This window comes from Chinchilla lanigera, unplaced genomic scaffold, assembly GCF_000276665.1.
Source record: "Chinchilla lanigera isolate Chin_1 unplaced genomic scaffold, ChiLan1.0 scaffold00080, whole genome shotgun sequence".
NCBI lineage: Eukaryota > Metazoa > Chordata > Mammalia > Rodentia > Chinchillidae > Chinchilla > Chinchilla lanigera.
Genome location: NW_004955481.1, coordinates 2710573 through 2725766, shown reverse-complemented (window position 1 = coordinate 2725766; position 15194 = coordinate 2710573). Strand labels below are relative to the sequence as shown.

Sequence of the window (15194 nt, the reverse complement as noted above, 5' to 3'; positions counted from 1 at the left end):
GAGAGGAGAGGAGAGGAGAGGAGAGAAGAGAGGAAAGGAAAGGAAAGGAAAGGAAACAAAAGAAGTCCCAGTAAAATAGTCCTAGGTTGTCTAGAATTCAAATCTTTGCTAGCACTGGAGGAAAGAGGACAGGACAGGCCATCTCTCTAGAAACACACACAGACACACACACACACGCACTCACACACACACGCATACACATATATACCATGGTTTGAGGAAATTACCAGAGATGCTTGTAAGTGCAAAATGAATGGTGCAATGATTCTCAGGTTCTGATCTAGTGTGTGAAGAAACAGCTTCCTCTGGGCTGCAGCTTTTTGGTGGTGTGCTTCCTGGACAGCTCTGCTGACATCAGGGTCATCAGTATTGCTTGATCATGGGGTGCTCACGGGGTCTTAGCACTGCCCATTTGGAATGGAGCTTCATGCCGTGAGCAGGCTTCTTATCCACTGTCCAGGGCAACTTACAGTTTTCCCCATACATGTGACCGTCTGAGCACACAGCCCCTTCATGGGTTCATGCGACTCTTCTAGGTCCACAGCCCACGGCTATTCACCACAGCTGCCCACACAACTCTGCGCAAGTTGCTGCCGTCAGAGCCAGCAGTAGGTCCATCTTCTTAGAAGATACGATCACTGGTGACTTGGCTTTCTTAATCAGATACCATGAGGTCCACGTGCCTCTGAACAGTATGCTGGGGTTTTTGTTTTGTTTTTAGCAAGGCATGTCTTGTTGGGCTGTATCTTGGGGCCAGAGACCTTGTATGAGTAACAAAATTCCAGATAGGATTTTTACCTTTGTTCTGTGAGAGAAGTTCATCTTCATATGTCCCATTTTCTCCCCAGAACTCAGACTGAGGCCCTTTACTTCCACCTTACTGGAGAAATAGCTTTGGTTATGAGCTTGTTCTTTTTCTCCTTCATTTCTTTCCTGCTCTCTCCCTTCCTCCCTCTCTGCCTCGCTCCCGCCCTCCCACCTTTCCTCCCTCTCTTCCTCCCTCCCTCCCTCCACTTTTTAGACATGTGAAAACAGAAACACAAGCTGGGTATGGTAGCACACAGAAGGCTGAGGCAGGAGGATCTTGAGCTCAAGGCCAGCCTGAGCTTCCTGGAGACACTCTGTCTTAAAAAGAGAGAGAGACAGAGAGAGAGAGACTCAGAAACATATAAGCTGTTTATGGCCTCTATATTCTCCATGCGTTAACCCTTTTAGTCCTTATCACTATCTCATGAACTTGGTAATATTATGATCCTGTTTTAGATGAAGAAATTGGAGCACAGCCAGTGAGCAACTTGTCTAAGGTCTAAGGCCACAGAGTTGATCCATGCAATGATCAACAGTGGTACTCTATCCCAGGGTTTCTCTGGTTCATAACCACTGTGCTTTTCTCCTTCTCTGGACTTACATACACACACACATACAAAGGTCCTCATTGATCTGGACCTGGCTGCGGAAAGATGGGTCCAGCAGGGTGTGACCTGGGCTTCTCGGGGTGGGATAGGAATTGCCTCTCCCAACCTTGAGGGTGCCCCTTCCTGCTGTGCTCTGCCCCTGTCCCTGGCTGACTGAGCCTCCCTAACTGTAGCTTTTGCCTTTCTGCGATAACCACAGAGCTCAACCTGTCCTACCTGGGTTCCACCAGGATCTAGTCAGGGCCGCCTGAATTCTTGAGCTGCCCTGAGGTTCTTCCTGTGCTCCAGACCTGGCTGGCTTCCTGGGTGTGAGTTCTCTGTCAGTGAGGCTTGCTGGTGTAGACTGGGGCCAGCAGTCCTGACACAGAACACACGTGGGAAAAGACGGTAGCTGAGCGGTGCTCTCGCTTCTGAACTAGGAGCTGTCAGCGAGGGAAGACAAAGGATTACAAGCCCTGCCTTTACACCTGGAAGGGATCACAAACTGTTTACTCCAATGGCCCCATTTCATAAATGAGGAGACTGGAGCTCGAGAGGCAGAGTGACTTACCTGATTCCCCACTGGCTCACAGCAGCATCGCAAGCCAAGTCTTAGGTCCCCTTTTCCACACTGAGCAGGAAATCCCTTTACTGTTCTTCTGCAGCTGCCTCAGCACCAAGGGCTTGTGGGCATTCGGCTTGTTTCTCAGCACAGCCTTTCTCACTAAACATGCGACATGGACAGGGCAATAACAGGCTTCTTTTGCTTTGGCCAGTCACTCAATATCAAAGCCTACAGGGCAGTGATTCCTAGCGTGAGACTCTTGTCACAAGTAGGAGGGACATGAGATGTCTCAGGTGGTATCCACTTTTTTTTTTGGTATCCACTTTTTAAAGAGCACTGTATTTGGGCTGGGAATGTATCTCAGTTGCAGAGTGCTTGCCAGCATGCATGAGATGCTAGTGGCCCTGGGTTCAATTCCTAGTACCTAGTAGCTAGTACCACCCCCTTGGGGTCCTATAAACTGAAAAACAAACAACAAAGCTATCTAAGACCACTAGATTGATGTCATAAGGCCTCAAAAGCCAACTTAAATAGGTTCTCACTAGCCAAAGATGGACCAATTTGAACTTCAGTAAGGGTAAAACTACCTCAGAGCAAAGGGCCCAAGCGTATTTTAATCTCCAAATTTACCATTATACTAAAAGTAATTTAGAACAGTAAAACCTTATTAGTTACTCTACTTAGTTACTTTTTTTTTTTTTTTTTTTTTTTTTATCTTTTTGAGACAGAGTCTCACTGTGCAGTTCAGGCTGGCCTTGAGCTCACTTTATAGCCCAGGCTGGTCTCAAACTCACAATGATTCTCCTGCCTCAGCCTCCCCAGTGCTGGGATTACAGGCATGGGCCACCACACCAGGCTACTTAGTTATTTTTTTCAGAGACAAAATACCTGACACCCATAAGTTAAAGGGGGAAAGGTTTATTTTAGCTCACAGTTTGTAGAGATTTCAGTCCATAGTTGGCTGGCAGGAAGCATGGAAGAGGGACATGACAAAGGAGAAACAGTTCATGACATGGCAGGCAGGAGGCAGCAAAGCAGTAGCAGCAGAAAGCCTCCCTTTCCCTTTTATTCCATTCAAGCTACAAGCCTATTGGCTTGTGCCATCCACACCCAGGGTGGGCCTTCCCATCATCCACACTCAAAACTACAATAAACCAATCAGTAGACTAATTTAGTTACCACAAACCCTCAATCCATTTTCACATGCCCTATCCAGCCGCCTCCAAAAAGCCCTACCTATAAATGCATGAGGCTTTAGTAGGTGGGACATCTCAATATAAACCATAGCAGTTACTGTTCAAGGACACTAATGACTTAACACATTATTTTACTTTACTTATTCATTTATTTTTGTGCAGATTAGGCTGGTCTCGAGCTCACTATGCATCCCAGACAGGCCTCAAACTCATGGCAATCCTCCTGCCTCAGCTTCGCAAGTGCTGGGATTACAGGTATGTGCTACCACCCCCGGCCTAACTCATTATTTTAAAAAATTGGTTAAAACACAAACAAGCTGTAGCTCACTGGTAGAGGATTTGCCTAGTATGTGCAAGGCCCATAAAAGAAAAAAAGAAAAGAGAAGAGAAAAGAAAAGAACCCAGACTTATAGATTGTAATCTATGGAAATTTAAAAATAGTGATTCAAGAAAGATGCTAATAAATTTATGAGACAATTGGGAAATGTGAAGCCTGCTGATATTTGATAATATTAACAAATTAAGAGAATAGGTATGGTGGCACATGCCTATAGCCCCAGTACGCGGGAGGCTGAAGCAGGAGGATTGCCATGAGTTTAAGGCCAGCCTGGGCTACATAATGAGTTTAAGGCTAATCTGAACTACATCTGTCTCTAAAAAATCAAAACCAATTAAGGAATTATTAATTTATTGACCATGCTAATTATTTATTAACTATTTAATAATTAATTTGTTGTGTTGTCATCGTGGAGTTTTGCTATGTTGGTTTTTTGTACTGGGAATCAAACTAAGAACCTTGCACTCGCCAGGCAGGTGCTTATGCCACTGAGTTATATCCCTGGCCCTGTGCCATGGTTTTAAAAATTTCTTTAGAGATAGATTTCTTTAGAGGTAGAGTCTGTGTTTGCTTCAGAATACTACAGAAGAGGTAGAGAGGAAAATGGGTGTATGGATGAAACAAGATTAGCCATGAGATTAAAATAGGCACATAGGGTTCCCTCTATTTTTTTCTTTTTGGTACTGGGAATCAAACTCAGGACCATGCACTTGCTAGGCAGGCGCTTGTGCCACTGAGCTATATCCCCAGCCCTCCCCCCCTTTTTTTTGTCTTTTTGAAACAGGGTCTTGATATGCAGTTCAGGCTGCCCTTGAGCTCACTTTGTAGGCAGGCTGGTCTCGAACTCGCAACAATCCTCCTATCTCAGCCTCCCGAGTACTGGGATTATAGGCATGCGCCACCATGCCCAGCCCTCCCTCTATTTTTATATGTGATTTTTTTTTTTAGATAGGGTCCAACTATTGTAGTCCAGGCTGGCCTTGAACTCACAGTGATCTTGCCCCAGCCCCCTGAGTGCTGAGATTACAAGTATGTGCCACCATACCCAGACAAGAAATGGTCTCTCTTATACACTGTTGATCGGAGTATGAATTTGGAGGGCAATTTAACAGTATCTGTCTAAATGTCAGGATACATACATTTTGACCCAGGAATTCCACTTTGGGGGTGCAACCTGCATAAAAGCTCACAAAGATGTTCCCTACCACATGGTTGGTCATAGAAGAGAAACTGCAAACAATTTCAATGCTCATCAATATAGGAGTTATTTAAATAAATCATTCTTAGAACCAGCAAGGATAGGCAAACTTATAATTTCTGTAAATAAGGGATATTAGGGAGGAGAAGATGCTCAGTCCTGGAGCTTCCAGTCACCACTGGTTCTGCTGGGATTCCCAGAGCCCTGGCACCTGAGTCAGTATCTGATCCATCAGGATGATAATGCAGAGCCCACCACCTCTGTATGAGTTGGCCAAGCAGAGCCTGCTGAAGAGTGAGACCATAGCCAGCACCGCTCTGCATGACCTGCCCGCCCTGATCTCCCATGATATTCATGGATGCATTCATGGATGCATTCATGGGGGAACACAATGAGGTCCTGAAGGTGATGGTGCAGGCTGGCTGTTCCCCTGCCTCCCTTTGAGAACCCTTATGGCTTTGAGGAAACCAAGGACCTCAGCTGAGAGAAATCATGACATAGTAGAGAAACCTACACACCTTGGAAGCCCTACTGGATGGACTTGACATACAGCTGTTCCAGAAGTTCACCACAGCAGGTGAAAACTGCAGGTGCTGGATTGGAGGGATGTACACCAGGACTTCTGGACTGTAGGGCCCAGAGCTGTGGGTGCCGTCCACCCAGCAGATGCCGATGCCAGGTGTAAGGAAATAGGCAGCCTGGATTGAGAAAGAAGAAGCCAACCTTGAGAATATTTGCATACCTTTGTTTTGAAGCCTGGAGTTCATCTTGTGCCACCCATTAAATTACAACTCAGTCTCTTGAAATGGGCCAGGAAGAGAAAAGCTCCAGTGCACATGTACTGTGAGAAGGTGACAGTCATATCTAGTGCTGTCTTTACAATCCTGAAGCTTCTGTGTGCTGTGCAACTGGACTCTATTCATGAGCTGGACACATTTAGTGACTGGGGTCAGAAAAACATGAAGCGTTTGTTCCTCAGCGCAAGAAGATGGGGATGCTTCACCCATTTCACTTCCGCAGCCTGGAGTCCAGAAGTGTTTGCTTCGCTCTCGAGAAACAAGTGACATTCCCACAGCTATGCTTTTCACTTAGGACAGCTGCAAAGTCTACGGGAGCTTCATATAGCCGATGTCTTCTTCATATAGCTGATGTCTTCTTCCCCCATGGAAATCTGCATAAGATCTTCAGGAGCCAGATTCCTTTGGAGGCCCTCTCCTTGAGTTCAAGTCCACTGAAGGAATCTGACCTGAAGCATCTGTCCCAGTGTGCAAGCGTAAGCCAGCTGAAGTCCCTGGGTCTGAGGAAGTTTTTGAAATTGTTCAATCCTGAGACCTCCCAGGTTCTGCCAGACAAACTGGCCAGCACACTGGAGACCCTGGTCCATGAGATCACACTCCCAGCTCCTTGCCATCTTGCCTGCCCCAAGCCCCTGCTCCCAACTCAAGACTTTTGGTTGCTATGGGAACCAGTTTTCCCTGAGTATCCTTTAGGTCCTGCTGCACCTAACCGCTGGGCTGAGCCTGTTAACCTAGGGGCTGTATCCTGCTTCTCTGGAGAGCTATGAGTCTAATATGCCTTTTTTTTTTTTTTTTTTGGTGCCGGGAATCAAACTCATGACCTCAGGCTTGCCAGGCAGGTGCTTATGCCACTAAGCTATATCCCTGGCTAGTCTAATATTCCAACGCAGTTTGTGCACCTTGAGCAATTTCCCCAGGTCTGTGCTGAATTGGCAGAGGTCCTGGAGGCCATAAGACCATCTCTTAGGGTCCAGATCTGTATCTATGCCTGTGCTTTGTGCATGATATGCCAATTCTATAGACTGGAGCCCAGTGGGAACTGGGAAGTCACAGGAGTATCGCCACTGAAGTAGCATTAGATGCTACAGTTGTGTGCATCCCCAACTTGGTGATCATATTTTCTTAATCTAAATGTATCCCCAAAGCCTCCTGCACTCACAGGTGGGGCTTACAGGATGTGATTGGACCATGGGGACATTATACTCATCAGTGGATTAGTCCACTGAGTTTATAGCTTCATGTGATGTTGGGAGGCAAAGCCTGGTCAGGGGAGGTGGGTCACTGGGGGCGTGGCCTAGAAGAATCTATCTCCTTCTCTCCTCTGTTAATCTCTCTCTGCTTCCCACAGCCAGGTCATGAGCTGTTTCTCCTCTGCCGTGCCAGCCTATGAACAGAATTGTAAGATGATAAACTCTTCATCTTTGAAAAAAAAAAAAGGGATATTAAATAAGTCCTGTTACATCTATATAATGGAATGCCATGAAGGTATTAAAAAGAAAGAGGTGATCCACACCCCTAGTATAATAAAAAGTAAATATTTGATCCTTGTCTTTAGTTCCTGGTACAGAGTTCCTAAAACCCTTGGAATTTACTGTCCATTATATGTTAATGAGATGACACACAGGGCTGTAGGGCTGGGCTACTTAGCTTCTCCGTGAAGCTAACAGCCAGAAAAACTGACTCAGAGCTCTCAACCCCAGAGAGGGGTGGGGCTGGAGATTTTACATAATAATGGCCAGTGATTTAATCAGTCATGTCTACGTAATGAAATCACCATAAAAACCCTAGATGATGGAGTTCTGCATTGGTGGACACATCCAAGAGGGTGACTTTCTACTCCTAGGTACAGAAGCTGCTGTCCTTAGGGTCCTTATAAACCTTGTCCTGGGTACCTCGTCACTGGCTGTTCATTCATGTCCTTTGTACTAAACTGTAAATATAGTATCTTTCTGGGTTCTGTGAATCCATCTGATGAATTGTCAAATCTAAGGAAGAGGGCTAAAAATGTAGTTCAGTGGTAAAGTGCCTGCTTAACATGTGCGGGGCCCTGGGTTCAATCCCTACTACTGAAAAAAAAAGGCCTGAGGGGCAGGGTTTCGGGAATCCCAAATTTGCATTCTGCTGAGCAGAACTGTGGGTGGTAGCCTGGAAAAAAAACATTTTCAGCCTGCTCTGAAGTGTATCAAAAGGCAAAGACATAGAAACACTTTTTAGAAAGTAGGATGATTGGAGGACTTATAGTACCTAATACAAGACCGACTGTAAAACTTTAGAAAGCAAGATAATGTGCAGCTGCCAGGAGAATAGACTATACATTAACAAAAGAGGCACCAGAACTAGATCCATACATTTATGGTCAACTGGTTTTTTTGACAAAGTTATCATAGTAGTAAATTGGTGAGGAAAATAGTCTTTTTACTACCTGGTATTGCAACAGCTGAATACATGGGGGAAAATTTACCCCCATTTTACACATATCCCAAAATTAATAAAAGTAAATTATAGACCCAAAAATAAGATCTAAAACTGTTTTTTTAGCGCTAAGGATGGAATACCACAATCTTGCATTGAACTTCACCCCCAGCTCTCTTTTTTATTTTTGGTGGGGCGGGCGGGGACATACATTTTAAAAATCTTAAGACTGTGTCTCACTAAGCTGCCCAGACTGACTTCGAACTTATGATCTTGCCTCAGCCCCCTCAGTAGGTAGAGTTACAGGCAGGCACCACTATACCCAGCCTAAAGACCTAACACTATTAAACTTCTGGAAGAAAATAGGGACAAAATCTTGCGATGATGGGTTAGGCAAAGTTTCTGAAGTAGAATATAAAACATTCAAACTACTAAAAAATTAAGACAATGTCCTCATTGCAATGTTTTAAAATTCATTATTCAAAAGTCACAGATAAGAAGCAGGACATGGTGGTCCATTGCCATAATCCCCTGTACTCTGGGAGGCTGAGGCAGGAAGAGTGCAAGTTTGAGCTCATCCTGGGCAATTTAGTGACTGAGCCAGAGCCTGCCTCAAAATTGAAAATAAAAAGGGGTTTTGGATATAGCTCAGTGAGAAGGCCTGGGGTTCAATCCTCAGTACAAAAACAAGTCACAGAAGAAAAAAGAAAAGATGCCTGACATGCTGGCACAGATTAGTCCCAGCACTCAGGAGGCTGAGGCGGGAGGATTGGTATGGGTTCAAGGTCAGCCTGGGCTACATACTGAGTTCAAGACCAGCCTGTAGTACGTAGCGAAACCCTGTCTCAAAAAGACAAAAAAACAAAAACAACCCCCCGCAAAACAGTATAGAAGTGTCTTACAATGTTAAACATACGACTATTGAATCCAGCAGTTCTGTTCCTCTTTTTGGGCGGAGGGGATGAGACAGAAATGAAAACATGTCTCAAAGATAACCAAAGACAATCCAAATGTTCATGATACCAGAAAATAGGTTAAAAAAAAAAATATTCATATGATGGAATGTTCCTCAGCAGTAAAAAGAATTATGTAACTTCTGATGACTCTTTTAATCTCATCAAAACCAATTTATCAGCAAGAGGATGATAATACTTCTATCACATTATAATGAGGGTTGAATGCCATAAAGTATATTTAAATATCTATTCCTGGCCCTGGGGAGAGGGAAACAGGAAAAAAGAAATATAAATACATATAGCAGGGCAGAGGATGTCACTCAGTGATAGAGTGCTTGCCTAGAACTTGTGAGACTCTGGGTTCAAGTCTCAATAACCCAAAAACCAAATAAATAAATAAATAAATAAATAAATACATATAGCAACCTAGACAAAATCAAACAATTATATTGTGTCAATAATCAGTTAAGCTGACCATATTCATTCATATACAATTCTAGAAAAGGTGAGTAGGGCATGGTGCCATGTACCTGTAATCCTAGCACTTGGGACACTGAGACCAGGGTATGTCAAGTTTGAGGCCAGCTTGGGCTCCACAGCAAGTTCAAGGCCAGGTCAAAAACAAAAACAAAAACAAAACAATAAAACCTAGAAAAGACAGCATTATATCGACAGAAATTCTAGAAAACTGTGGTTACCCGGGTCTGGGAGTTGGGGCAAAGGATTAACTGCAAAAGGGTAAGAGGGAGCTCCACAGTACCAGGATTGCTCTGTATCTTGATTACTGTAGGGGTTATATGACTGTTTGCAATTATCAAATTTGTTTTTAAGTTTAAAGAGAAACAAAAACAAAATAACAACAACCAAGATAAAAACAAAACAAGTCCCAAACAATAAAAAAGATACAGAATTTCAAAGCAAGGTGATAGGAAGTTAACAATGGCTGTTATTACATATTGTTATCTTCAGCGAAGTTGCTCAGATTACCAGACATAAGAATGCAACATTAATCAAACAATTAGAGAATAAAAAGTAATTAAAAAAATTAGAGACCATACAGAATTTCACTAGTCAAGATAGTAGGGATTCAACAATGGTTGTCATCAAATTTATCAAATTATCTACTTAAACAACTGAATTTTTTTTTTGTACCAAGAGTCAAACTCAGGACCTCATGCTTGCCAGGCAGGCGCTGTGCCTCTGAGCTATATCCCCGGCTAAACACCTGAATTTTATTGGACTATGCCTCAATAAAGCTAGAAATAAATAAACTCCAGATATGGGGCCCTACTCCCAAAATTCTGAAAGAACTGATTCTGCAGGAGGTCTGGGACTAGTCTGACCAGCTCACCCAGCTAATTCTAATCTTGGCTAAGAGAACTCTTGCCTTAGAGAACTAAAGCCTAGGAAAGAGGTACTCAAAAGGAGGAGTCTGATTTTTTGTGTTTACACCGCCGGCTCTCAGACCCCAGTCCCACTCTTCCCAGGTAGCCTCCTTCTGAACACTCTGCCTTCATTCTCTGCCTCCACCCAGCTCTTCCTACTGAACTCAGATAACAACAGCAAAGCAAGGCTAAGGCAATTCACAGGAAGTGTGAAGGACTGATAGCTAAACTGTGCTTTTTTTAGCTGCCCCCTTGTTAATGCAAAGGAATTCTTTTAAAGAGTCCCTAGCAGCATGACCCTGACAGGTGTCTTCCCACTCTGCCCATTGGATGAGAATGGTTCTGTTTTGAGATGTTTTGAGATCCAAAGAGTCTATCTTTTTTTTTTTTTTTTTTTTTGGTTTTTCTCCGGTACCGGGAACTGAACTCATGACCTTGCGCTTGCCAGGCAGGTGCTTTGCCGCTGAGCTAAATCCCCAGCCCAAAGAGTCTAGATGAGTAGTAAACTCACTGAGTTGTTCGTCATTCATTCATTTCCTCAGCAGAAAGTACTAGGCACTGACGCTGCTCCACATCTTGTTAGGTACTGAGGCAGTCGGAGGAATAAAAGGTGCCAGCAGGCCAGGAGTAGCTGATCCTTGTAGTCCAGGGAGCTTATGGACTTGAACAGCCAGGGAATGAATTACAGAGTGGCCTGACCAGAGCTGGGACTGAGGTAAGGCCCTCTGTAGGCAGTCGGGCCTAACTGGGCCTGGGAAAGGGACGGCTTCAGAGAGAAAGTCACAGGTGAGCTGGGCTCTGACTGGTGTAAAAGTTTCCCCGGGGAAAGGGGAAAGGAGAAGCGGCACAACGAATCAAGTTGGAGAGGGCCAGGAAGGACTGGGAAATGTGAAGCATCATTGTGGCTCCATCACAGAGGGCCTGAGGACTTTGGAGGGTGTCTTAGAGAGGGGGAAAAAGCAGAGGCTGAGACAAGGACTTTTATTCAAGTATTTTACTTGAGAGGTTGTCCCAGGGAGCAGGAGTAAAGGAGACACAGACAGACAAGAGAAAGCCCAGAGAGAGAGTCCTTGTTGCCTGCTTCTCATTTACCTGGTTCTCACTTCTGCTGTGAGAAACCAGGGCTCATTCCTGTTGATCCCTGAGAAATAAGGACAAAATATGCATCAGAAAGGGCCTCCAAAGGTAGGAGCCTGGGGTTCTTTGTGTGTGTGTGTGTGTGTGTGTGTGTGTGTGTGTGTAGCTGGGGCTAGAACTCCGGGGTTCATACATTCTAGGCAAACCCTCTACCATTGAGCTATATTCCCTATCTATCTATCTATCTATCTATCTATCTATCTATCTATCTATCATCTATCTACTTTCTTTTTTTGAGGCAGGGTCTCACTATGTAGTTCAGGCTGGCCTTGAACTCATGGTGATTCATCTGCCTTAGCCTCCTGAGGGATTACAGACATGAGCCACCGCACCTGGCTTTGTTTTTGCTTTTTTTTGAGGTAGGGTCTCACTGTTAGCTGAGGTGTGCCTTGAGCTTGCAACCCCTCTGGCCCAGCCTCCTTAGCAACTGGGATAACAAGTATGTGCCTATATCTGCTAGCCTTGGGATACCCCTGGGGTAGGGGGTGGTTAACTTCCCCTTTGGAAGTTTCCATCTGAGCTGCTCTTGGGAGCTTGGTGACTTTGATAAAAAGGGCCTTGGGCAGAAAAATGGAGACTATTGAGGGTGCCAGGAGCTTGAGGTGAGACCCAGCTGCCCATGGGAACTGTCCACTAGAGCTGCAGTAGAGATCCAGATGGACCAAGGGCAGGCAGCATGGTACATAAAAGGCACTTCCTGCAGAGAGAGGATTATTCTGGTTGGGGGACTGAATGGGTGCTGCAAGCAGAACAAATTCAGGAAATGGTGTTGGAAAAGTAGGTGTGGGGCAGAGGATCCACTGTGAAGACTAGTATGCTAGGCTATAAAGTTCAAGCTTAATTTACCTGGCCCTGGCACCTCATAGGTGTTCAACAAATATTTACTGAATGAATGACAGATGCACATGGGCTACACCCCAGCAAATCTGCTGGCCTTTAGAAGCCAGCAGACTCGCTGTGTGACCTCTCACCTCTTCGGCCTTCCATTTGTCTTTTTGAAGCGGCAACCTTCTTTATGGGGTTGTTGTGAGAAATTAGATGAGATCAAAGACGTGTGGCAACTAGAAATGTGGACTCAATAAATGTCAGCCACCCTGCTCCTGTCCCCATGATAACCCGAAACCAAGTAATAAAGCTGAACTATCCACCAGCTGGAGACAATGAAGGCTGCTCCTGGGATCTGTTTACAGAAGATGTATGCTGGTGTTTCCAGCTATATTGGTCCTGGTGGAAAAAATTAGTGGTTTTGGTAACAACTTCCTTGGGCCAAAGGGGAATCATACCACTGCTTTAATTAAAGGACAGAGTTGAAATGACCCTCCCAGGGAACCTGCACATTGAGAAATGGATGATCATAGTAACTTATAATTTTCTTTTTCTTTGTGCATTTAAATATATGTAGTGAAATATCTTCCGATCAATAGGCTATTGACTGGAGCCATCTATCACTGCTGGGCTGCATTTTCTCTCCCTTTCTGAAATGTTAACAGGCCAGGACGCCTGCAGACTCCATTTGATGGACACACTGGCTGGTTATAGGCACCGGGGGCTCCTCAGTCCTTCCTGGTAGAGGAGGTTGTGGTGGCCTGTGGGGCTTCAAAGAATGGAGCTAAGGTGGGTGAGAAAGCACTCTAACGAACGAGGTGCAGGACTGAGAAATCGCAGGGAATACTCAGTTAGCATGATTTATTTATTTATTTATTTATTTATTTTTGAGATAGGGTCTCACCATGTAATCAGACCAGCCTTAAACTCACTATGTAGCCCAGGCTGGCCTCAAAGTCCTGGTGATCCTCCTGCCTCAGTCTCCTAAGTGCTGGGACTACAGGCGTGCACCACCAGTCAGGCTTAAATTAGTGTATTTTAAAATATATCTATCTCCCTACAGCCATCTGGCATAAAGACAAACACCGTGATGATTCATCCAGTGGAACACTACGTTAGAAAAAAAATGAAAATGAAAAAGGAAGAAGGGATAAAAGTAGAAGACGTAATCATAGACAGGCAAGAAAGGAATTCCAGAGTCAAGAAGCCTCTGGGGGAAGCACATCTGCCCTAATCCTGAAGGATAAACAGAAGCAGAGCAGGGTTGGCAAGGCGGGGAATGCATTCCCTTGTCTGTTCATTCATTCATACCTTCACCCGCTTTTCTCCTTCAACAATTATCAATCATCTCTATAACGCTCTTTCCAAGAAGCAGCAGGAATACAAAGAGTGGAAAGACACAATCCCAGTCCTGCACAGGTTTTGGAGGAAACAAAAGGTGTCACTAATAACTATCACAAAGTGAAAGGAGGGCAAAGAAAGAAAGGCAGGCAGGGATCCGAACAAGAGGTGGAGGAGCCAGAAAAGGAATCTCAGAGGTGGAGGTCCCCAGGCCGCCTGGATCTTTGTAGGGTGTAGGGGGAAACCAGGAGTTCCAAGAAGAGGAAAAAGCACACAGAAAACAAGCCAGCTTGGGAGGCTGAGGCAGGACGACCATTGCGAGTTCGAGACCAGCCCCGGTTACAAAAAGAGCTCAAGGCCAGCCTGAACTGCATAGCGAGACCCTGTCTCAAAAAGACCAAAAAAAAAAAAAAAAAAAAAAAAAAAACCCAAAAAACAAAAAACCAAATTAAAAAAAAGAAAGAAAACAAGTCAGGAACTGGGCGTGGTGGCCCACGCCTGTAATCCCAGCAGACCGGTGGCTGAGACAGGAGGATCGTTGACTGTTGGAGGCCAGCCTAGGCTCCACAGTGAGTTCAAGGCCAGCCTGAACTACAACGTGAGACTTTCAAAAAAACTACCCCCCCCACAAAAAAAAAAGAAAAAAAAAGGCTAGGTCTTTGGGGGACAAAGACTAATAATTAAGAAGGCTAAAATATAGGAGGAAGGCAGATAGCTGGGTGGTGGCTGAGCCCCTGAACCCTGTAGGACTCCTGTGTCATGCAAAGGTGCCTGTACATGGTGGGAAGCCACCGTAGGGTTTTGAGCAAAACGTGCTGAGGATGCTTTGTGTGGATTGTAAAATGTGCCCCGATGGTTTGTGTGGCTCAGATGACAGACAGGTGAGTCGTTGACAGGCAGACAACCTGACAGACAGGCAGGTCGTTGGAGTTTAACTTCCAGTCCCCAAAGGGCAAGGGGAAGAGAGGAAAAATTCCAGCTACCAAATCAGTTCCCCTCTTAAGAGTATCAATTTCCTCATCTTTGAAGAAACCCTCTCCCGGCAAGGCGGAAACAATTCATCAGGGCCCCTTGGGAGGCGGGCGGTGACCTCACGCAGCACCTTGGCAAAAAAGAAAGGAAGGAAAAGAGCAGGGCGGCCGGGCGAAGGGGAGGGCGAAGCTGGAGTTCCAGCCGGCCGGAACCTCTTCCCAGTTCGTAGTTTCCTTTCCTTCTCGGAGGTGGAAGGCGGCTAGAAAAAGGACGTGGTGTGGAGGGTGCTCCGCTAGGTGTAGGCCCCTGAGTCACGTCTGGTTTGACTCAGTGACACGGGAGTGCCCTCAGCTCTGAAGTCACCCGAGCTTCTCCAGAGCCACACGGAACGTCACCCTTGCCTACTTCTCCAAAGAAGCTCTAGTGAGCAGTGGAGAGAACGTTGGAAGGGATTCAGAAACCAAAGTTTCATCCCCAGCTTTGCATTAAGCTGCTGTCTCTCGATAAATCCCAGCGCAGGGCAGCGCTGCGCACGAGCAGACAGCTGCCTCGGACACCTGCCCTCGCCGCCGCGCCTCACGCCCTTCTCGCACCTCTTCCTTGTTGCCTCTGGACGCCCGCCGACTGGGCAGGCGACGCTGCGGAGAGCGGGGCGCCGGGAGACCAGCGCGCGGCCCAG

At 45.5% G+C, this 15194-nt stretch overlaps 1 protein-coding gene across 1 annotated transcript in view; it reads left to right on the top strand.

The window, feature by feature from the left end:
• Positions 1–15099: 15099 nt before the first annotated feature.
• Positions 15100–15194, top strand: part of Abr (active BCR-related) — a gene marked incomplete in the record, with an annotated part of 207359 nt that continues 207264 nt past the window's right edge. Inside the window, 1 exon segment of the mRNA XM_005402643.2 lies at positions 15100–15194.